This window comes from Lolium rigidum, chromosome 2 (genome assembly GCF_022539505.1).
Source record: "Lolium rigidum isolate FL_2022 chromosome 2, APGP_CSIRO_Lrig_0.1, whole genome shotgun sequence".
NCBI classification, from domain to species: domain Eukaryota; kingdom Viridiplantae; phylum Streptophyta; class Magnoliopsida; order Poales; family Poaceae; genus Lolium; species Lolium rigidum.
Genome location: NC_061509.1, coordinates 57,550,401 through 57,571,159, shown reverse-complemented (window position 1 = coordinate 57,571,159; position 20,759 = coordinate 57,550,401). Strand labels below are relative to the sequence as shown.

Genomic DNA, 20,759 nt, shown 5'->3' with positions numbered 1-20,759 from the left:
AGAGAAACAAAACAAACATCCAAACTAGTTGTGGCCACTGGACAAAGCTGTAGATTCCAGCGATGGTCGAGGGAGACCCGGTAAGCATACCCACATGTGGTTAGAGCGCTCGGTCTCGGAACGGATAACAAGAACTCGGGGTCCTAAGATATTTAGGAAACACAAGTGAGCCGTCACAACACGAGCAGCTGACCCACCGATGCCTCCGCTAAACAAATATCAACAACTAAAGTAACCATGATTCTTCCCAACATATAACCCGATAAGATAACAATAACGGTAACGAGATAAACAGCACTAGCATGCACTACGACTCGCAAGGCAGACTCGATAACCAAACAATAGCCGTGGGAGGTGATGGTGGCAATATGGGCTGCTTAAGGTAACAAGTGGAAAGGACACGTGACAAGAACGCAACTTAAGGATAGCATGAGGGAGAAGGCAAAATAAAATAGGTGAGCGACTCCTGCAGGGACATGAGTATAGGGGAAATGCTTGCCTGTTAAAGCTTGACGAGGGACATCCGGAGAACTTGTCGTATCTCACCACACAACTTCGCGATCCTATCCGGGAAGAAGCAAATGCTGGAAAAACAACGAATTCAAGTCTTACAACTACGGATAAAGAAGATACAGCAAGATCAAGATGATATGCATGACATAGCAAGATGATGCAATGCACTTATTCGGATTAAGCGGGATCGGAACCCGGACAAACAAGTTAGGTTGGAGTTGCATTTCTACCGACAAGTTTAAGTGTTGATTAGCATGGCAAGACATGGCAGGGGTGCGCTACTTCAAATTTAAACGGAGTGGGGAAAACCCAGTCGGCGTTCCGAAATACTCCGCATATATGTTAGGTGAACATGCATAACTATCAACGCGCGACATGATGCGAGATGCAACCAGATGAATGGATGGCATATTCATGTTCCTTATGTTTTTCTGATCAACTTTCATATAGAAAACATTTGATTTCGAATTACGGTTCAGAAGATATGATTTTTGCAAGATTTTATCATATTCTGCAATTTTCCAGAAAACAGAAAAGGGGCTGGGACGAACTGGGCTGAACCTGCGATATTTCTGGGCCGGATCTGGCCTGGAAGTGGCGACGGATAAGAGCTGGGCGCACGGGGAGACAGGCTGGGTCGGTGGATCTGGGTCAAGGCCCATCAGGCGCCGGATCTGGCCGAAGCAGAACAAAAAGATGGGCTTAGTTGCAGCGGTGGGAATTGAACTCAGGATCTCCACGTTCTGGAAGAATGGACGAACCAACTGGGCTGATGCATCTGCTGTTGGTGGAATTGAGGTGTGCAGCCTTTTGAACCAGGCCAAGGCGGAAGCTCTTGGAAGAACAGCCATGGTGGAGCTCGCAGTCGAGCGTCGATCTGGGAATTCCGAACGAACCAGGACGGGGCGAGATGGCGTCGGGGGTGCGGATCGACGCGCTGAACCTGATGGTGGTGGTGCCGGGTCCAGGGGCTCGCCGGAGCATCGCCGGCGTCGAGCTCCTGCGGAGGTTACCGGTGGTCAACATCGGTAGAAAAATAAACGAGGACGAGAACGAGACGGGGAAGAGGTCTAGAAGAGCGAGCACATCACCAGGGAGCCGTGGATGAGGTCGGAGAGGATGGGGGAGGTCTCCAGCGGCCGGAATCGACGAATTTCGCCGGCGGTCAGAGATGGGTATCGGCGAATTTGGCGTTGATTGAGCGAGGCCCAGCTCGATTCCTTGCAGGAGGATGGAGAGGACGACGAGGCGGATCTTCTGGTTATCTCAGCTCGGCGAGGGGTGGTCGGAAGCAGCGGCGCCATGGAGGGAAGGTGCGGTGGTGAAGGTTACAGTAAGGTAACCATGACCCTTGATAGTGTAAGGTGAAGATAAGAAGAAAGGAAAAAGTCGCTGGCGGCGCGAGGGAGGGAGAGGCGGTCTAGGGTTTGCGGGGGAGCCTCGGCTCGAAGAGATAAGAGGGAGGAGGGAGTGGTTGGCGCTGGGTGGGGAGGACCACTGCCTCCACCAGGCGATGTGCCTGCCCCATGAGCTGGAAAGGAGAAGACGACACATGAGGGTCGAAGGGGTATGGGCTGAGATGGAAGGGCCGGTGCTGGGCTTGGTGGGCTGCTCCGGAAGAAGAGGGAGTGAGGCCAGGGAAGAGAGAGGGCCCAGGAAGCGGTTAGGGGGTTTTCTCCTTTAAAAACTGTTTGCAAACATGATTTGAACCAACTCAAATAAAAATTTAAATTTGAATACAAAGGCGGAGATAAAGATAAAATAAGTTCCAAGTTCTATAGTAAACATAATATATAGTTTTGTTATAGGGTTTTATTAATTGAATAGAAAAGAGGAGGTTCTTATATAGAAACCATATGAGAGGGGAAACACAAATAGTTTTTATTTCAAATAATTTTGATTGATAAAATCTTGTGAATGATATGATGCAAGATGTCATGATGATGCATAAAAGAAAATGAACAAACAATTATCTATAGGGGGTCCTACCCGGGGCCGTTACATGAACCAACCCCAACACCGATACTGAAGAAGAGGGGTATGATTAAATTAAATGATGAAGATATGAGGGAAGCTAAGAAGTCTCTTAAGGAAAAAGGTATTAAATCTGAAGAAGTGAAGAATCTACCTCCCATAGAAGATATATGTGAGATAATTCCCCCTTCATCCATGATTGAGGTAAACTCCCTTCAACGCTTTACTAGAGAAGATATTCCGTATTCAAAACCTCCCGCGCAGCTTAGATGAGTTTGACAATTATATTGTTAAGTAAGAAAATTTTAATATGAGAGTAGAGAATCATTTAAAGGAAAATTCTCGAGCTATTAGTGAATTGCATGATATTATGGAGAGAACCTCCAATGGTGTTAAGATGCTTGTTAAACATTTTCATATGGTTCAAACTCAAATTGATCAACTCACTAAAGTGCAAAATGACTTGTTAGGAAATAATGCTAAAGAAAAACATGCTTATGAAGTAACAACTAGAGGTGGTGTCTCTACCCAGGATCCTCTATATCATGAAGGGCATCCCAAAAGAATTGAACAAGATTCTCAACGTATTGAACCTAGAGCTCCTTCTAAGAAAAAGAAAAAGAAACATAAAAATGTTGTAGAATCCTCTGAACCTGTTAATGATCCTAATAGTATTTCTATTTCTGATGCTGAAACTGAAAGTGGTAATGAACATGATAAAGATAATGATAAGAATGATACTCTCGATAAAGAAGAGGTTGAAGAAGAACTCGAAAAGCATGTTAAAAATAAAAAGTACACTAAAGAAGATTTTATTGCTCGAGAAACATGGTAATGAAAGAGAACCTTGGGTGCAAAAGCAAATGCCTTTTCCTGCTAAGAAACTAAAATCAAAGGAAGAAGAACACTATAATAAATTTTGCGATTGGATGAAGCCTTTATTCTTGCAAATCCCTTTGATCGATGCTATTAAATTGCCTCCTTATTCAAAGTATATGAAAGATATTGTTACTAACAAAAGGAAAATCCCCAATGAGGAGATTTCCACTATGCTTGCTAATTACTCTTTTAACGGTAAGGTTCCAAAGAAGCTTGGCGACCCAGGTATTCCAACTATTCCTTGTTCTATTAAGAATAATTATGTTAGAACTGCTCTATGTGATTTGGGAGCGGGAGTTAGTGTTATGCTTTTTTTCTCTTTATAAGAGACTTTACTTAGATAATTTGATACCTACTGATATATCTTTGCAAATGGCTGATAAATCTACTGCTATTCCTGTTGGTATATGTGAGGATGTTCCTGTTTAAGTTACTAATAATTGCTTGATATTAACTGATTTTGTTGTGTTGGAAATGCCTGAAGATGATAATATGTCCATTATTCTTGGGAGACCCTTTCTTAATACTGCAGGTGCTGTTATTGATTGCAATAAAGGAAAAGTCACTTTTAATGTTGATGACAAGGAACACACCGTCTATTTCCCCAAGAGGATTGAAAAAGCATGTGGAGTTAATACTATTTCTAATGTGAGAACTATCAAGGTTGGAACTATCGATTGTCCTATATATGAGCCTAAAGAAGAATATCAAACTCTTATGATTGGATCCATATCAATACAATTCAAGGTAACATGATTGATTTGAGGTTTATTTCTTCATATGCTATGTAAATTTATTTGGTGGCAAGACTTGATCAACCTTGTTAACAAATACTTTTTATATGCATAGAGGAGGTAAACAACATCTCTTTCTTCCTCCATTTGCTCTAGTTGCTGTAGCACTTTTATTTTGCAAAGTTCCTTAGTTATTTAGAGATTTCAAAAAAATTCCTGGCCAGTAATAATAAACTTAATACCCAGAAATGTGCATTTTTCAAAGTTTTCAAAAATTCACAAAAATTATACCGTTGGTCCTATTTTTCGAAGAGGCACCTAGGAGCACCAGAGGATGACTTGTGGGGCACCACAGGTTGCCACACCACCAGCCGGCGCGGCCAAGGAGGTGGGCGCGCCACCCTGTGGTGTGGGCCCCTCCTTGCCCCACTATCTCATCTCTTTGTAGGATAACGTTGCATAGAAAACAAAATTTTTCCTACCGCGAACACGCAATCCAAGCCAAGATGCAATCTAGAAGACGGTAGCAACGAGGGGGTATCGAGTCTCACCCTTGAAGAGATTCCAAAGCCTACAAGATGAGGCTCTTGTTGCTGCGGTAGACGTTCACTTGCCGCTTGCAAAGCGCGTAGAAGATCTTGATCACGATCGGTTCCGGCGCCACGAACGGGCAGCACCTCCGTACTCGGTCACACGTTCGGTTGTTGATGAAGACGACGTCCACCTCCCGTTCCAGCGGGCAGCGGAAGTAGTAGCTCCTCTTGATCCGACAGCACGACGGCGTGGTGTCGGTGGCGGTGGAGAACTCCAGCGGAGCTTCGCTAAAGCACGCGGGAGCTATGGAGAAGAGGGGGGCGGCTAGGGTTTGGGAGGGGGTGGCCGGCCACTCAAGGGGGGCGGCCAGGTTGTGGCTTTGGTGTGGCCGGCCCCCTCCCCTATGCCCCTCATTATATAGGTGGATCCCCAAGAGTTGGTCTCCAAGTCTTCGAATAAGACTCGAACCAAAAACCTTCCATAGGGAGGGGAAACCTAGCCAAGCTAGGACTCCCACCAAGGTGGGAGTTCCACCTCCCATATGGGGGGGTGGCCGGCCCCCTAAGGAGGAGTCCACTTGGGACTCCTCCCCCACTAGGGTTGGCCGGCCATGAAGGTGGAGTCCCATGTGGACTCCACCTTCCTTGGTGGTTTCTTCCGGACTTTTCTAGAACCTTCTAGAACCTTCCATAGAACCTTCCGCGACATTTTATTCACATAAAATGACATCCTATATATGAATCTTATTCTCCGGACCATTCCGGAACTCCTCGTGATGTCCGGGATCTTATCCGGGACTCTGAATAAATATTCCAACTCCATTCCATATTCAAGTACTACCATTTCAACATCCAACTTTAAGTGTGTCACCCTACGGTTCGTGAACTATGCGGACATGGTTGAGTACTCACTCCGACCAATAACCAATAGCGGGATCTGGAGATCCATAATGGCTCCCACATATTCAACGATGACTTTTAGTGATCGAATGAACCATTCACATACGATACCAATTCCTTTTGTCACGCGATATTTTACTTGTCCGAGGTTTGATCTTCGGTATCACTCCATACCTTGTTCAACCTCGTCTCCTTACAAGTACTCTTTACTCGTACCGTGGTATGTGGTCTCTTATGAACTCATTCATATGCTTGCAAGACATTAGACGACATTCCACCGAGAGGGCCCAGAGTATATCTATCCGTCATCGGGATGGACAAATCCCACTTGTTGATCCATATGCATCAACTTATACTTTCCGGATACTTAATCCCACCTTTATAGCCACCCATTTACGCGGTGGTGTTTGGTGTAATCAAAGTACCTTTCCGGTATAAGTGATTTACATGATCTCATGGTCATAAGGACTAGGTAACTATGTATTGAAAGCTTATAGCAAATAACTTAATGACGAGATCTTATGCTACGCTTAATTGGGTGTGTCCATTACATCATTCATATAATGATATAACCTTGTTATTAATAACATCCAATGTTCATGATTATGAAACTAATCATCCATTAATCAACAAGCTAGTTTAAGAGGCATACTAGGGACTTCTTGTTGTCTACATATCACACATGTACTAATGTTTCGGTTAATACAATTATAGCATGACATATAAACATTTATCATAAACATAGAGATATAAATAATAACTACTTTATTATTGCCTCTAGGGCATATCTCCTTCGAGTCTCCCACTTGCACTAGAGTCAATAATCTAGATTACATTGTAATATACCTAACACCCATGGCATTCGGGTGTTGGTCATGCTTTGCCCTAGGGAGAGCTTTAGTCAACGGATCTGCTACATTTAGATCGGTGTGTACTTTGCAAATCTTTACTTCTCCATCTTCGATGTACTCGCGAATCGAGTGGTAACGCAGCTTGATATGCTTCAGCCTCTTGTGTGACCTTGGCTCTTGTGCATTGGCGATGGCACCCATGTTATCACGGTAAATGATTAATGGGTCCAATGCACTAGGAACCACACCGAGCTCTACAATGAACCTCTTCATCCATACCGCTTCGATGAAGCCTCCGAGCCGCTATGTACTCGATTCTGTTGAAGACTTCGCCACCGTGCACTGCGCTCGAGCTTGCCCAGACTTACTGCGGCACCATTCAATATAAACACGTACCCGGTCGTGACTTAGAGTCATCGGGATCGGTGTTCCAACTTGCATTGGTGTAACCATTTACAACGAGCTCTTGGTCACCTCCATAACAAAGAAACATATCCTTAGTTCTTTTCAAGTACTTGAGGATATTCTTGACTGCTCGTCCGAGTGTTCCATTCCTGGATCACTTTGATATCACGCTAGTCAAACTAACGGCATGTGCTATATCCGGTCTAGTACATAGCATGGCATACATGATAGATCCTACTGCTCGAGGCATAGGGGATATTACTCATCCTTTCTCTTTCTTCTCGTACGTAGCCGGTCCTTGAGTCTTACTCAAGACCTTGCTCAGTAACATAGGTAAGAACCCTTTCTTACTTTCGTCCATTCTAAACTTCTTTAGAATCTTGTCCGAGATATGTACTCTCTGTGATAGCCCTATTAGGCGTCTTGATCTATCTCTATAAATCTTGATGCCTAATATATATGATGCTTCACCAAGGTCTTTCATTGAAAAACTATTATTCAAATAACCTTTAACACTCGCTTAATAGTTCTATATCATTCCCGATCAATAATATGTCATCTACATATAATATCGGGAATGCTACGGAGCTCCCACTCACTTTCTTGTAAATACGGGCCTCTCCATGACATCTGTATAAACCCGAAGTCTTTGATCACCTTATCAAATCGTCGGTTCCAACTTCTCGATGCTTGCTTCGGTCCATAGATTGAACGCTGAAGTTTGCATACTTTGTCGGCATTTTTAGGATCGACAAAACCTTTGGGTTGTACCATATACAACTCTTCCTCAATGTCTCCATTAAGGAATGCCGTTTTGACATCCATCACGCCAAATCTCATAATCGAAAAATGCAGCTATTGCTAACAAAATCCTCACAGATTTTAGCTTCGCTACAGGTGAGAAAGTCTCATCGTAGTCAACTCCTTGAATTTGTCGGAAACCTTTGCGACAAGTCGAGCTTTATAGACGTGTAATATTACCATCGGCATCTGTTTTTCTCTTGAAGATCCATTTATTCTCGACGACCTTTCGGCTATCGGGTAAGTCTACCAGAGTCCATACTTTGTTATCATACATGGATCCCATTTCGGATTTCATGGCTTCTTGCCATTTGTTGGAATCTGGGCTCATCATCGCTTCTTCATACGTCGCGGGGTCCTCATCATTGTTATCCACAATCATGACATTTAGACAAGGATCAAACCAATCGGGAGTGGTACGTTCCCTTGTCGATCTGCGAAGGTTCGAGTGGTTTCCTCGTTCGAAGTTTCATGATCATTATCATTAGCTTCCTCTCGTTGCCGGTGTAGGCGGTACGAAGTACAACTTCCGATGCTGCGCTACTCTGATCAACAAGTATAGATTCATCAATCTCATCGAGTTCTACTTTTCTTCCAGTCACTTCTTTAGTGAGAAATTCTTTCTCAAGAAAGGTTCCATTCTTAGCAACAAATATTTTGCCTTCGGATTTGTGATAGAAAGTATACCCTATAGTTTCCTTAGGGTATCCTATGAAGACGCATTTCTCCGCTTTGGGTTCTAGCTTGTCCGGTTGTAACTTCTTTACATAGGCTTCGCAACCCCAAACTTTCGAGAACGACAGACTTAGGTTTCTTATTAAACCATAATTCATACGGTGTCGTTTTTACGGATTTTGATGGTGCTCTATTTAAAGTGAATGCGGCTGTCTCTAATGCATAACTCCAAAATGATAACGGCAAATCAGTAAGAGACATCATAGAACGAACCATATCTAAGAGAGTTCAATTACGACGTTCGGACACACCATTATGTTGAGGTGTTCCCGGCGGTGTCAATTGTGAAAGTATTCCGCATTTCTTTAAATGCATGCCAAACTCATAACTCAGATATTCACCTCCACGATCAGATCGTAGAAATTTGATCTTCTTGTTACGTTGATTTTCTACTTCACTTTGGAATTCCTTAAACTTCTCGAAAGTTTCGGATTTATGTTTCATGAAATAGATATACCCATATCTACTCAGATCATCCGTGAAGGTTAGAACATAACGATAACCACCGCGCGATGCTACGCTCATTGGTCCGCACACATCGGTATGTATGATTTTCAATAAGTCGGTAGCTCGCTCCATCATACCGAGAAAATGGAGTCTTAGTCATTTTTCCCATCGGACATGCTTCGCATCTATCAAGTGACTCAAAGTCAAGTGATTCAAGTAATCCATCGGTATGGAGTTTCTTCATGCGTTTCACTCCAATATGACCAAGACGACAGTGCCACATATAAGTAGAATTATCATTCAATTTAATTCACTTAGCATTAATGTTATGTATATGCGTATCACTACTATCGAGATCTAACAGAAATAAGCCATTCTTTTGTGGTGCTCGACCATAAAAGATATTATTCATAAAAATAGAACAACCATTATTCTCAGACTTGAATGAATAACCGTCTTGCATTAAACAAGATCCAGATATAATGTTCATGCTCAACGCGGGTACAAAATAACAATTATTTAGGCTTAAAACTAATCCCGAAGGTAGATGTAGAGGAAGTGTGCCGACAGCGATCACATCGACTTTGGATCCATTTCCAACTCGCATCGTCACTTCATCTTTCAGTAGTCTTCGTTTATTCTTTAGTTCCTGTTTCGAGTTACGGATATGAGCAACCGAACCGAGTATCAAATACCCAGGTACTAGAACGACAACCGAGTGAGATAAACATCTATAACATGTATATCGAGATATACCTTCTTTCTTCTTCTTGACAACGCCGTTCTTCGAGATCAGCCGGATACTTGGAGCAATTACGCTTCCGGTGTCCCTTCTCCTTGCGGTAATAACACTCGAGCATCGGGCTTAGGGCCGTTCTTAGGTTTCATAGGAGGCGTGGCAGCTTTCTTGCCACCCTTCTTGAATTTTCCCTTAGACTTGCCCTGTTTCTTGAAGCTGGTGGTCTTGTTGACCATCAACACTTGGTGCTCTTTCTTGATCTCAATCTCAGCAGCTTTTAGCATGCCAAAGAGTTCGGGTAACTCCTTGTTCATGTTACTGCATATTGTAGTTCATCACAAAGTTCTTGTAACTTGGTGGCGGTGATTGAAGGACACGATTAATCCCCGATCTGTTAGGAATCACTATTCCCAAGTCATCGAGTTTCTTCGCATGCCCGGTCATGGCGAGCATGTGCTCACTAACGGAGCTACCTTCTTCCATCATGCAGCTGAAAAATTGTTTCGATGCTTCATAGCATTCCACGGCCGCACGAGTCTCAAAAATAGTCTTCAACTCTTTCATCAACTCATGAGGATCGTGGTGCTCAAAACGTTTTTGAAGATCGGATTCCAGACTGCATAAGATGGCACACTGAACTTGAGAGTACCGAGTTTTCCGAGTCGCGTAAACAACTTTTACTTCATCGGTTTCGGTTTACGCGGGAGGGTCACCTAGCGGGCATCAAGCACATATTGCAGATTTCCGCCAGAGAGGAAGATCCTCACATGATGGAACCAGTCGGTGAAGTTGCTACCGTTGCTCTTAAGCTTTTCTTTCTCTAGGAATTGGTTAAAATTGATTAGGGACGCCATCTCTACAACATATATTTGCAATAGTTTAGACTAAGTTTATGACAAATTGAGTTCAAATTTTAATTCAACATAATTAAAAATCTAGGTGAACTCTCACTCAAAACAATATCCCTCGCATTGTCTTAGTGATCACACGAACCAAATCCACCACACCATAGTCCGATCATCACGAGACAAGGTGTGATTTCAATGGCGAACACTCAAAGTGTTCATCATATCAACCATATGATTCATGCTCTACCTTTCGGTATCACGTGTTCCGAGACCATGTCTGTACATGCTAGGCTCGTCAAGGCCACCTTAGTATCCGCATGTGCAAAGCTGTCTTGCACCCGTTGTATGCACTTGTTGATTCTATCACACCCGATCATCACGAGATGCTTCGAAACGACAAGTCTTGGCAACGGTGCTACTAAGGATGAACACTTTATTATCTTGAGATTTTAGTGAGGGATCATCTTATAATGCTACCGTCGCGATCTAAGCAAAATAAGATGCATAAAAGGATTAACATCACATGCAGTTCATATGTGATATGATATGGCCCTTTTATCTTGCGCCTTTGATCTTCATCTCCAAAGCACGGACATGATCTGCATCATCTTCGGGCATGATCTCCATCATCATCGGCGTAGCGTCAAGGTCAATGGCGCCGTCTTCATGATTGTCCTCCATGTAGCAACTATTACAACTACTTTGAAATACTACTCAACATGAAATTTAAAGACAACCATAAGGCTCCTGCCGGTTGCCACAATACAATAATGATCATCTCATACATATTCATCATCACATTATGGCCATATCACATCACCAAACCCTGCAAAAACAAGTTAGACGCTCTCTAATTTGGTTTGCATATTTTACGTGGTTTAGGGTTTTCGATATAGATCTAACCTACCTACGAACATGAACCACAACGTTGATACTAATGTTGTCAATAGAAGATTAAATTGAATCTTTACTATAGTAGGAGAGACAGACACCCGCAAAGCCTCTTATGCAATACAAGTTGCATGTCGAACGAGGAACAAGTCTCATGAACGCGGTCATGTAAAGTTAGTCCGAGCCGCTTCATCCCACTATGCCATAAAGATGCAAAGTACTCAACTAAAGATAACAAGAGCATCAACGCCCACAAAACCATTGTGTTCTACTCGTGCAACCATCTATGCATAGACACGGCTCTGATACCACTTGTAGGATAACGTTGCATAGAAAACAAAATTTTTCCTACCGCGAACACGCAATCCAAGCCAAGATGCAATCTAGAAGACGGTAGCAACGAGGGGGTATCGAGTCTCACCCTTGAAGAGATTCCAAAGCCTACAAGATGAGGCTCTTGTTGCTGCGGTAGACGTTCACTTGCCGCTTGCAAAAGCGCGTAGAAGATCTTGATCACGATCGGTTCCGGCGCCACGAACGGGTAGCACCTCCGTGCTCGGTCACACGTTCGGTTGTTGATGAAGACGACGTCCACCTCCCGTTCCGGCGGGCAGCGGAAGTAGTAGCTCCTCTTGAATCCGACAGCACGACGGCGTGGTGTCGGTGGCGGTGGAGAACTCCGGCGGAGCTTCGCTAAAGCACGCGGGAGCTATGGAGGAGAGGGGGTGGCCGGCCACTCAAGGGGGGCGGCCAGGTTGTGGCTTTGGTGTGGCCGGCCCCCTCCCCTATGCCCCTCATTATATAGGTGGATCCCCAAGAGTTGGTCTCCAAGTCTTCGAATAAGACCCGAACCAAAAACCTTCCATAGGGAGGGGAAACCTAGCCAAGCTAGGACTCCCACCAAGGTGGGAGTTCCACCTCCCATATGGGGGGGGGGTGGCCGGCCCCCTAAGGGGGAGTCCACTTGGGACTCCTCCCCCACTAGGGTTGGCCGGCCATGGAGGTGGAGTCCCATGTGGACTCCACCTTCCTTGGTGGTTTCTTCCGGACTTTTCTAGAACTTTCTAGAACCTTCCATAGAACCTTCCGCGACATTTTATTCACATAAAATGACATCCTATATATGAATCTTATTCTCAGGACCATTCCGGAACTCCTCGTGATGTCCGGGATCTTATCCGGGACTCTGAATAAATATTCCAACTCCATTCCATATTCAAGTACTACCGTTTCAACATCCAACTTTAAGTGTGTCACCCTACGGTTCGTGAACTATGCGGACATGGTTGAGTACTCACTCCGACCAATAACCAATAGCGGGATACGGAGATCCATAATGGCTCCCACATATTCAACGATGACTTTTAGTGATCGAATGAACCATTCACATACGATACCAATTCCTTTTGTCACGCGATATTTTACTTGTCCGAGGTTTGATCTTCGGTATCACTCCATACCTTGTTCAACCTCGTCTCTGACAAGTACTCTTTACTCGTACCGTGGTATGTGGTCTCTTATGAACTCATTCATATGCTTGCAAGACATTAGACGACATTCCACTGAGAGGGCCCGGAGTATATCTATCCAGTCATCGGGATGGACAAATCCCATTGTTGATCCATATGCCTCAACTTATACTTTCCGGATACTTAATCCCACCTTTATAGCCACCCATTTACGCGGTGGTGTTTGGTGTAATCAAAGTACCTTTCCGGTATAAGTGATTTACATGATCTCATGGTCATAAGGACTAGGTAACTATGTATTGAAAGCTTATAGCAAATAACTTAATGACGAGATCTTATGCTACGCTTAATTGGGTGTGTCCATTACATCATTCATATAATGATATAACCTTGTTATTAATAACATCCAATGTTCATGATTATGAAACTAATCATCCATTAATCAACAAGCTAGTTTAAGAGGCATACTAGGGACTTCTTGTTGTCTACATATCACACATGTACTAATGTTTCGGTTAATACAATTATAGCATGACATATAAACATTTATCATAAACATAGAGATATAAATAATAACTACTTTATTATTGCCTCTAGGGCATATCTCCTTCACTCTTTCTCCCAGCATCTTCTCTCTCCCGAAAAAACTCGAACCAGCTTTCTCTCACTCGCGTTTTTGCTCAAGATCTCAGGATTTTTCGATCTCTTTGCTCAACCCAGATTTCTGTCTGAAATTTGGCACATTTGCTCTCCGGTATGTGACTCCTCCGCCTATCCAAGTAGAATTTTGTTTGGTGGAGTATATCTTGCATATTTTGCTGCTGTAAGTAACATGTTTAGTGAGCTTGCATGCTTGTTCTAAGTGGTAGAAACTAGTTTTGATGCATGATTAGTACTCTAGCAAGTTCCTATGGTAGTTTCCCTCAATTATATGTCACCAAATCAAGTTTTATATTGTTTGTTGAAAAATTTCAGAAAATGGAATGGAGTAGGCACCAACTCAACCAACAAGAATTGGAGGTGCAACAGGTCATGAGAATTCACCGGGAAGAAGGAGTATATCCCACTTATTACCCATGTGTGGATTTTATGAGAAGTGCGGGGATTTTACAAGATGTTCAAAGACTAATCTCTCGTGCAGGATTGGATGATTTTGTTGATGGTGAACCATGCCAATATGCAAAACTGACTATGTCGGTAGTGCAAGATTTTAAATTCAATCGGTCACAATCTAACCCCATGGTTCAGTACAAAATTTATAATAAAACTGTCAACTTGCCATTCAATGATTTTTGTGCAGCAATCAGAGTGCCGCAGTGGGGATCATGCGAGAAGATAAAGGGATCGCCGCAAGAATTCTTGGACCTCTTCAAGATGATTTGTCATGGAAGAAGCTTTTTAGAGGATGGTGGTAAAATCAGTAGCATTCATTTCCCAGCTATTCGTTACTTTGCTTATTTCATTACCAAGTGCGTTCTGGCAAGAAAGAATGGAAGTAAAGTATCTATCCAGGATCTAGCCTTTCTAGCTGCTGCATTACAAGGTAATAGGACTTATAACTTGGGAGCTTTGATAGCCAACAGACTTGCTACTAACCGTGAGAAGGTAGGAATTTGTGGAGGTCTCATCGCCTCTCGTTTATTAGCTATGCATAATGTAGAACCTCACCATCTTGATATTCAACTCCCCATAGAAAAACTTGACATAGTATCCATGATTAAGCATGAATTTGTTTCTGATTCGTCTAATTTGAGAAACATGTCTTACAGAATAACATTTTACAAGAAATCTTGGTCAATAACTAAGAAAGTTGAAAAATTAGTAGGATTGCCTGCACCTTCTCTGTTTAACCTTGATTCCAGGGAGGATTGGTCGGTCATGGAAAGTGCAGTAAATGCATACATAGAGGAAGGAAGCCATCGTGCAAGAGGCAACACGGAGGAGGTCGAGGAACACCTCGATTCGTCATCTGATGCAGCGAGCTCTTCGCATCCACAAGCTGGGTATGAGGAACCCCCACGTTTTTCTTCTGCATCGGTACCTTATTATGACTACTACATGTATGATCCACCGGCGTGGAACCCAGACCCTCGCTGGGGTTGAACTCCACTTAGGCCAAAAGCCTAAGCTTGGGGGGAGGTATACCGGCATCACTCATTCTTTGCATATTATGGTTGCTGGATACTTGTACATACTTGATTAGTCTCTTTGAGTGGTTTTCTAATGAGAGGGAGATGATATTTGGGGAAGTGCTGCCTGAAAACAGATTCTGGACTGTTACTAGAAAAATTCGTGCGCACAGCCAGAGCGTTATTTTGAGCTGCCAATTTTTGTGCAGGTTCCCCAGGTTGTTATCTAACTTTCATTAGTTGAACACTTTTCGAGCTGAGCAACGGAAGATTTTTGTAAAAATCGATTTCTGTACTGCTGTCGGGATTTGGCAGATTTACGCCATCTTGCTTTTCTGTGTTTCTTTTAGTTTTCATTTTCTTGTTCTTGCTTTGTTTCTTTCCTAAAACACAAAAAGACCAAAAATATTTCTGTTGTTTCTCTTCATCATTTGTTTATCTTGGTTTCTTGCATTTGTTTCGCTTTATTTGCTATTGCTAGTTTGCTATAAGAAAACCCAAAAAGATTTTGCTTTGTTTGCTTGTTTCCTTTTGTTCTTGTTCTCAAATTCGAAAACACCAAAAACATTTGCTGTTCTTCTTTGGTTTTGTAAAGTTCTTTATGAGTTCAATGGTCTTCGGTGGCTGGAGCGTGGTTTTCATTTCATATTATCCAAGCTACACAAGTGAAAAGGCAATAATCACGATCTACGACAATCTGATTGTGGTGAGAGGCTGGTATGAACTCTATTTGTTTTCATTTTTGTACATATACTCATCCATGTGAGCATGCTTAGTTGGTTCATGTGAGGTATATGTCATTTAAGAAAGTCTAGTGGTTCATGATCTCTCATGTTAGCTCCAATTTATTAATATGAGTAGCATGTCATGGATGTTTGCTTGCATTGTTTTATTCATAGATAGGTATGATATTGTGGTATCCTCCTCTGAATAATTCGTTTGAATTAACTTGGCACATGCTCATGCATGCATATGACTGAACAAAAGTCAATTAAGCCTCGATGATTTACATTGCTTCAGAGTTCTTGTATCACTTTTATGCCTCAGTTAATTTATTTTGCCGCAAGCATGATTATGACAGTTACTGCTCTCTTGATTTGTCGCTCCCTAGTCTTTTGCTAGCGTTCACTTGTACTGAGCGGGAACGCTGCTCGTGCCTCCAAACACATGAAAACCAAGTTATTCCAGAGTGTCCACCATAAATACCTATGCATGGCATTTCAAACCATTCCAAGTAAATTCTCATGTGCTACCTTTAAAACCTTCAAAATGCTTCTCAATTTGTGTTAATGTTTCATAGCTCATGAGGAAGTATGTGGTGTTTACCTTTCAACCTTGTCATTTATTTCGGACGGACTTTCATATGGACTAGTGGCACATCCGCTTATCCAATAATCTTGCAAAAAGAGCTGGCAATGGGGTTCCCAGCCCCGATTAATCAACTTCCACTAATAATTCTCTTCACATGTTTTGCTCTGATTCATCAGTAAGCAACTTAATTTTGCAAATAGACACTCCTCCATGGTATGTGATTGATGGAAGGCACCCGAGGATTCGGTTAGCCATGGCTTGTGTAAGCAAAGGTTGGGGGAGTGTCGCCCATAATGAAACTAAAATACGTGTGTAAACAAAAGAGAAGAGGGATGATCTACCTTGCTTGGTAGAGATAACGTCCTTCATGGGAGCCGCTCTTGAAAGTCCGGTTGGCGAGGTAGTTGGTGTACCCATTATCATTCGTTGACAACAACAAACACCTCTCAAAATAATTTTACTCCTGTTTTACAAATGAAAAGCTCTAGCGCATGTTAATCCCTGCTTCCCTCTGTGAAGGGTCAATATTTTACTTTTGTGTTGTGTCTCCATTATTTCTTTGAGCACTATCTTGAGAGCACAACTGTCATTCTTAGTATAATATGCTTGTCTCAAAATATGATTGATTGTGGTATAACTTTGATGCTTTTATCTTTGACAGTCACTACTTCTAGTCTTTCTATGAACTCCAGAGGTGCCCGGGCATTTATGTTTTGCTGATCAAATATGGGCAAGCGACATACCACTCTATCATACTCTTTTATGAACATTGCAATCCTGCTTATATACATGATTCATGATGCCTATTATTAATTGTTGGTGCCTCTCCATGATTGATATAGCTATTAGATGATCTTATTTGCATGTATCTTATTATGAACTGCCTAAGTGTTAGCCATAGCATGAGAATATTTACATCATATGAACAAATGTGTTCGTGAAAGTTCTTTTATCGCTCAGTTGTTAACTGAATTGCTTGAGGACAAGCAATAAGCTAAGCTTGGGGGAGTTGATACGTCCAAAACGTATCTACTTTCCCGAACACTTTTGCTATTGTTTTGCCCCTAATTTGTGTATTTTGGATACAACTAATGCGGACTAACGCTGTTTTCAGCAGAACTGTTCTGGTGTCTCGTTTTTGTGCAGAAATCCAACTTTCGGGAAAAACCTCGGAATTTATGCAGAAGGCCCTATGATACGGTGGATCCAAGCCAATCCACCTAGATTGATGCCCGATCTTTCACAGCGAGAACCTGGGGTAGTAAATCCTCCCAACAACGCGATGAACGCAGCCTGGAGAAGAGGGAACGAATCCAGCAAGCAACGGATCGATGAACGATACGCCTCAAACCAAGAGCTAGACAATCCTTGATGAACACAAGAACCTTCGCAGCGGATAATAGTATAGATAAACGGCAGCGCCGTGCCCCGGAGGGATGATACACGTGAACACACGCAACTAGGTATAACCTAACTTTTAGACTAAACTTGTTCTACTCTAAACCCTAGCCGTGCCTCCACTTATATGAGAGGTGGGGTGGCCGGCCAGCCCTAGTGGGCCTCTCTACCTTGGTTTGGACAGGCCCAAACCAAACTGACTCAAATTATTAAAAACCCTAATTGGCCCACATATGACCATAGACATAAAATAAAATAACTAAGCTGGTGGAGTCCTGAATCGGGGCTCCACATAGGCCTCCGTGCCCATATCATCCTCCCCCCCTTCAAGAAGCGTTGTCCCCAACGCGTGAGGGTCTTCTGGAAAAGGTGACGTGATATGAACATGACACGTCCTCGCCGTCCTCAAGTCTTGCTTGCCTTCCACACCACATCCTCCCTCGCGGCCTTCTCGACTTGATACAGCACTTGGCGCCTCCTTTCTTCTCCACATGAGCTTGGCCTTTGGCGCCAATTCCTTCTTCTTACGAGGTATTGATGGAACCTTGTGTCGCTGCACATGACCCTGCACAAGATGTGTAATTCCTGGGCCACATAGATGTCTCACACGTCCATCCTTGCCTCGATGCATCCGCGGTGTCGCGGAAAACTGGACTGCAGTACTCATAGCACGGTAGTGCCGCTGCCCACCATCTCCACTGACGCGCTCGCCTCCCACTCCTCCCACGCGCATCTGCGCCACATGTACTGAAGCATCATCAGCACAAACATCATCAGTCTGCATACTAGCATCAACACAAACTGGAACTGTAGCACATGCTGCAACATCCACATCAACAACAAGTGTAGCTTCATCCGGCTTGTCACCAACAAGAACTTGCTTGTCATCTACAGGCTTGGCTGAAACATCACCAACATCAATGCTCGGAACATCATGCACCTTATGTTGCACATTAGGCTTGTGCAACTTCTCCTTACGCACCACTAACTCCACATCGGACTTGATATGATCATCACCCATAGGCTTCAAAGTCCGCTGTTTGCCACCATGCATAAAAGAATATGTATTTGCTCGCCCAGCATGTGTCACATTGCGATCATACCGCCAAGGACGCCCAAGTAGCAATCCACACACCTCCAATGGCAACACATCGCAATCTATCTCATCAACATAATCACCAACCGTAAATGGCACACGCACCTTGTGAGTAATCTTCGACATACCACAGCTATTCAACCACTCAAGATGTTTAGGTTCGGGAAGACGCCATGTAGACAACCCCAATGCTGCCACCATCGCCTTGCTAATGCCATTAGTACAGCTACCACCATCAACCATCAACTTGCAAGCCTTGCCCTTGATAAAGCACTGAGTCTGAAACAAACTCCACCGCTGAACCTTGTCAACTGTCTTGCAAGCATCACCTTGTACCTTCTTGAGTTGCATATTCAGCCCGCTCAATGGTACATCTTCTTCAACAGTCACAGTAGTGCTCTTGGTATCAGAGCCAGGTTTCCTCTCCTCTGAAGATTTCACCTCAACCTTAGTGACTGTTGGTAGTGGAACAATCTCCTGAATAGGAACTATGCACTTGTCCACTTCCTCTATTGCATGCACAACTACGGACGATCTGCTTACGCTGCTGCAATGGTAACCCAAAACCACCACGAAGAAACTTTTTGAAGTCCGCCCAAGTATAAGCATACTCGCCTCTATCAACGGCATCATACCAATATATGTCCAACTCGGCATCCACACGCTCGTGAGCTAGAAGACAGGCATCATACCCAGTGAACTTCCCTTTGTAGCGACGACATCGTTGGAAACCCAACTCCATGTACTTCTCCCAATCCTCGTACTGCTCACTTGTCGCGGAACGACGTAAATACCACTGTAGTCCTGACACAGAATGCGATACGTCCTCCCAACGGCGGATATCAAGGTAATCATTGAAAACATCACCGGATTTCGTGCCACGTGAACACCGTATGCCACGCACATCGTCTCCAAAGGAAGCAACAACAGTAGTAGCATCAAGGAGCATCGCCGGAGAAACAAGAGCAGCAGTAGCTAGTATTGCTGAAGAAGCAACCGCAGTAGCAGGAGAAACCGCCGGAGAAACAACCGCAGGAACAGACGCCGTCCCGGCCCAGGGCCCGGTTGGACCGGCCTCCAGACCGGCCAGTCCGGTCACTGGCCCGGTTGACCGGTCGCCAACCGGATCGGCTGCCTCGTACCGGAGCAAAACCGGAAATCTGCGAATTTGCGAACTTCCCGGTTGGGCGCCCGGTTGACCGGGTTCTACGCCAGGCTGCCCGGTCACTGGCCCGGTTGGACCGGATTTTACGCCAGGCTGCCCGGTCACTGGCCCGGTTGGACCGGAGTTTACGCCAGGCTGCCCGGTCAACGGCCGGTTGGACCGGAGCTTACGCCGAGCTGCCGGTCATCGGCCCGGTTGGTGGATTTCCGACCGGATTTTTCCTGGTCGCGAATTTTCGTCTTCTTCCCGATTCTGATCGCGATTTTTCGCGATTTCGACCTCCGAAACAGCCATGGATGACCTCCAAACTCCACCAAACAATGCCAAACTTCCTCCAACCAACCTCCTTCGACCGAGAGCCAAACTCCTCCGATCTTAGAGCCAAACTTCTCCGATGCAAACCGATCAAAGAGATCGATCAACAACACCTCGCCGTGAGCAACCCAGAAAGCTGATACCACATGATACGGTGGATCCAAGCCGATCCACCTAGATTGATGCCCGATCTTTCACAGCGAGAACCTGGGGTAGTAAATCCTCCCAACAACGCGATGAACGCAGCCTGGAGAAGAGGGAACGAATCCAGCAAGCAACGGATCGATGAACGATACGCCTCAAACCAAGAGCTAGACAATCCTTGATCAACACAAGAACCTTCGCAGCGGATAATAGTATAGATAAACGGCAGCGCCGTACCCCCGGAGGGATGATACACGTGAACACACGCAACTAGGTATAACCTAACTTTTAGACTAAACTTGTTCTACTCTAAACCCTAGCCGTGCCTCCACTTATATGAGAGGTGGGGTGGCCGGCCAGCCCTAGTGGGCCTCTCTACATTGGTTTGGACAGGCCCAAACCAAACCGACTCAAATTATTAAAAACCCTAATTGGCCCACATATGACCATAGACATAAAATAAAATAACTAAGCTGGTGGAG

The 20,759-nt window shown here is 44.0% G+C and overlaps 1 long non-coding RNA gene across 1 annotated transcript; it reads right to left on the bottom strand.

Annotated features, from left to right (window-relative positions):
- Nucleotides 1-534: 534 nt before the first annotated feature.
- On the bottom strand, nucleotides 535-1,907 carry LOC124686530. Its single transcript, XR_006997855.1, has 3 exons — nucleotides 1,275-1,907; nucleotides 1,075-1,187; nucleotides 535-584 (listed from the first exon to the last, which is right to left on the bottom strand). It is a non-coding gene; the product is annotated as an uncharacterized LOC124686530 (long non-coding RNA).
- Nucleotides 1,908-20,759: the final 18,852 nt, after the last annotated feature.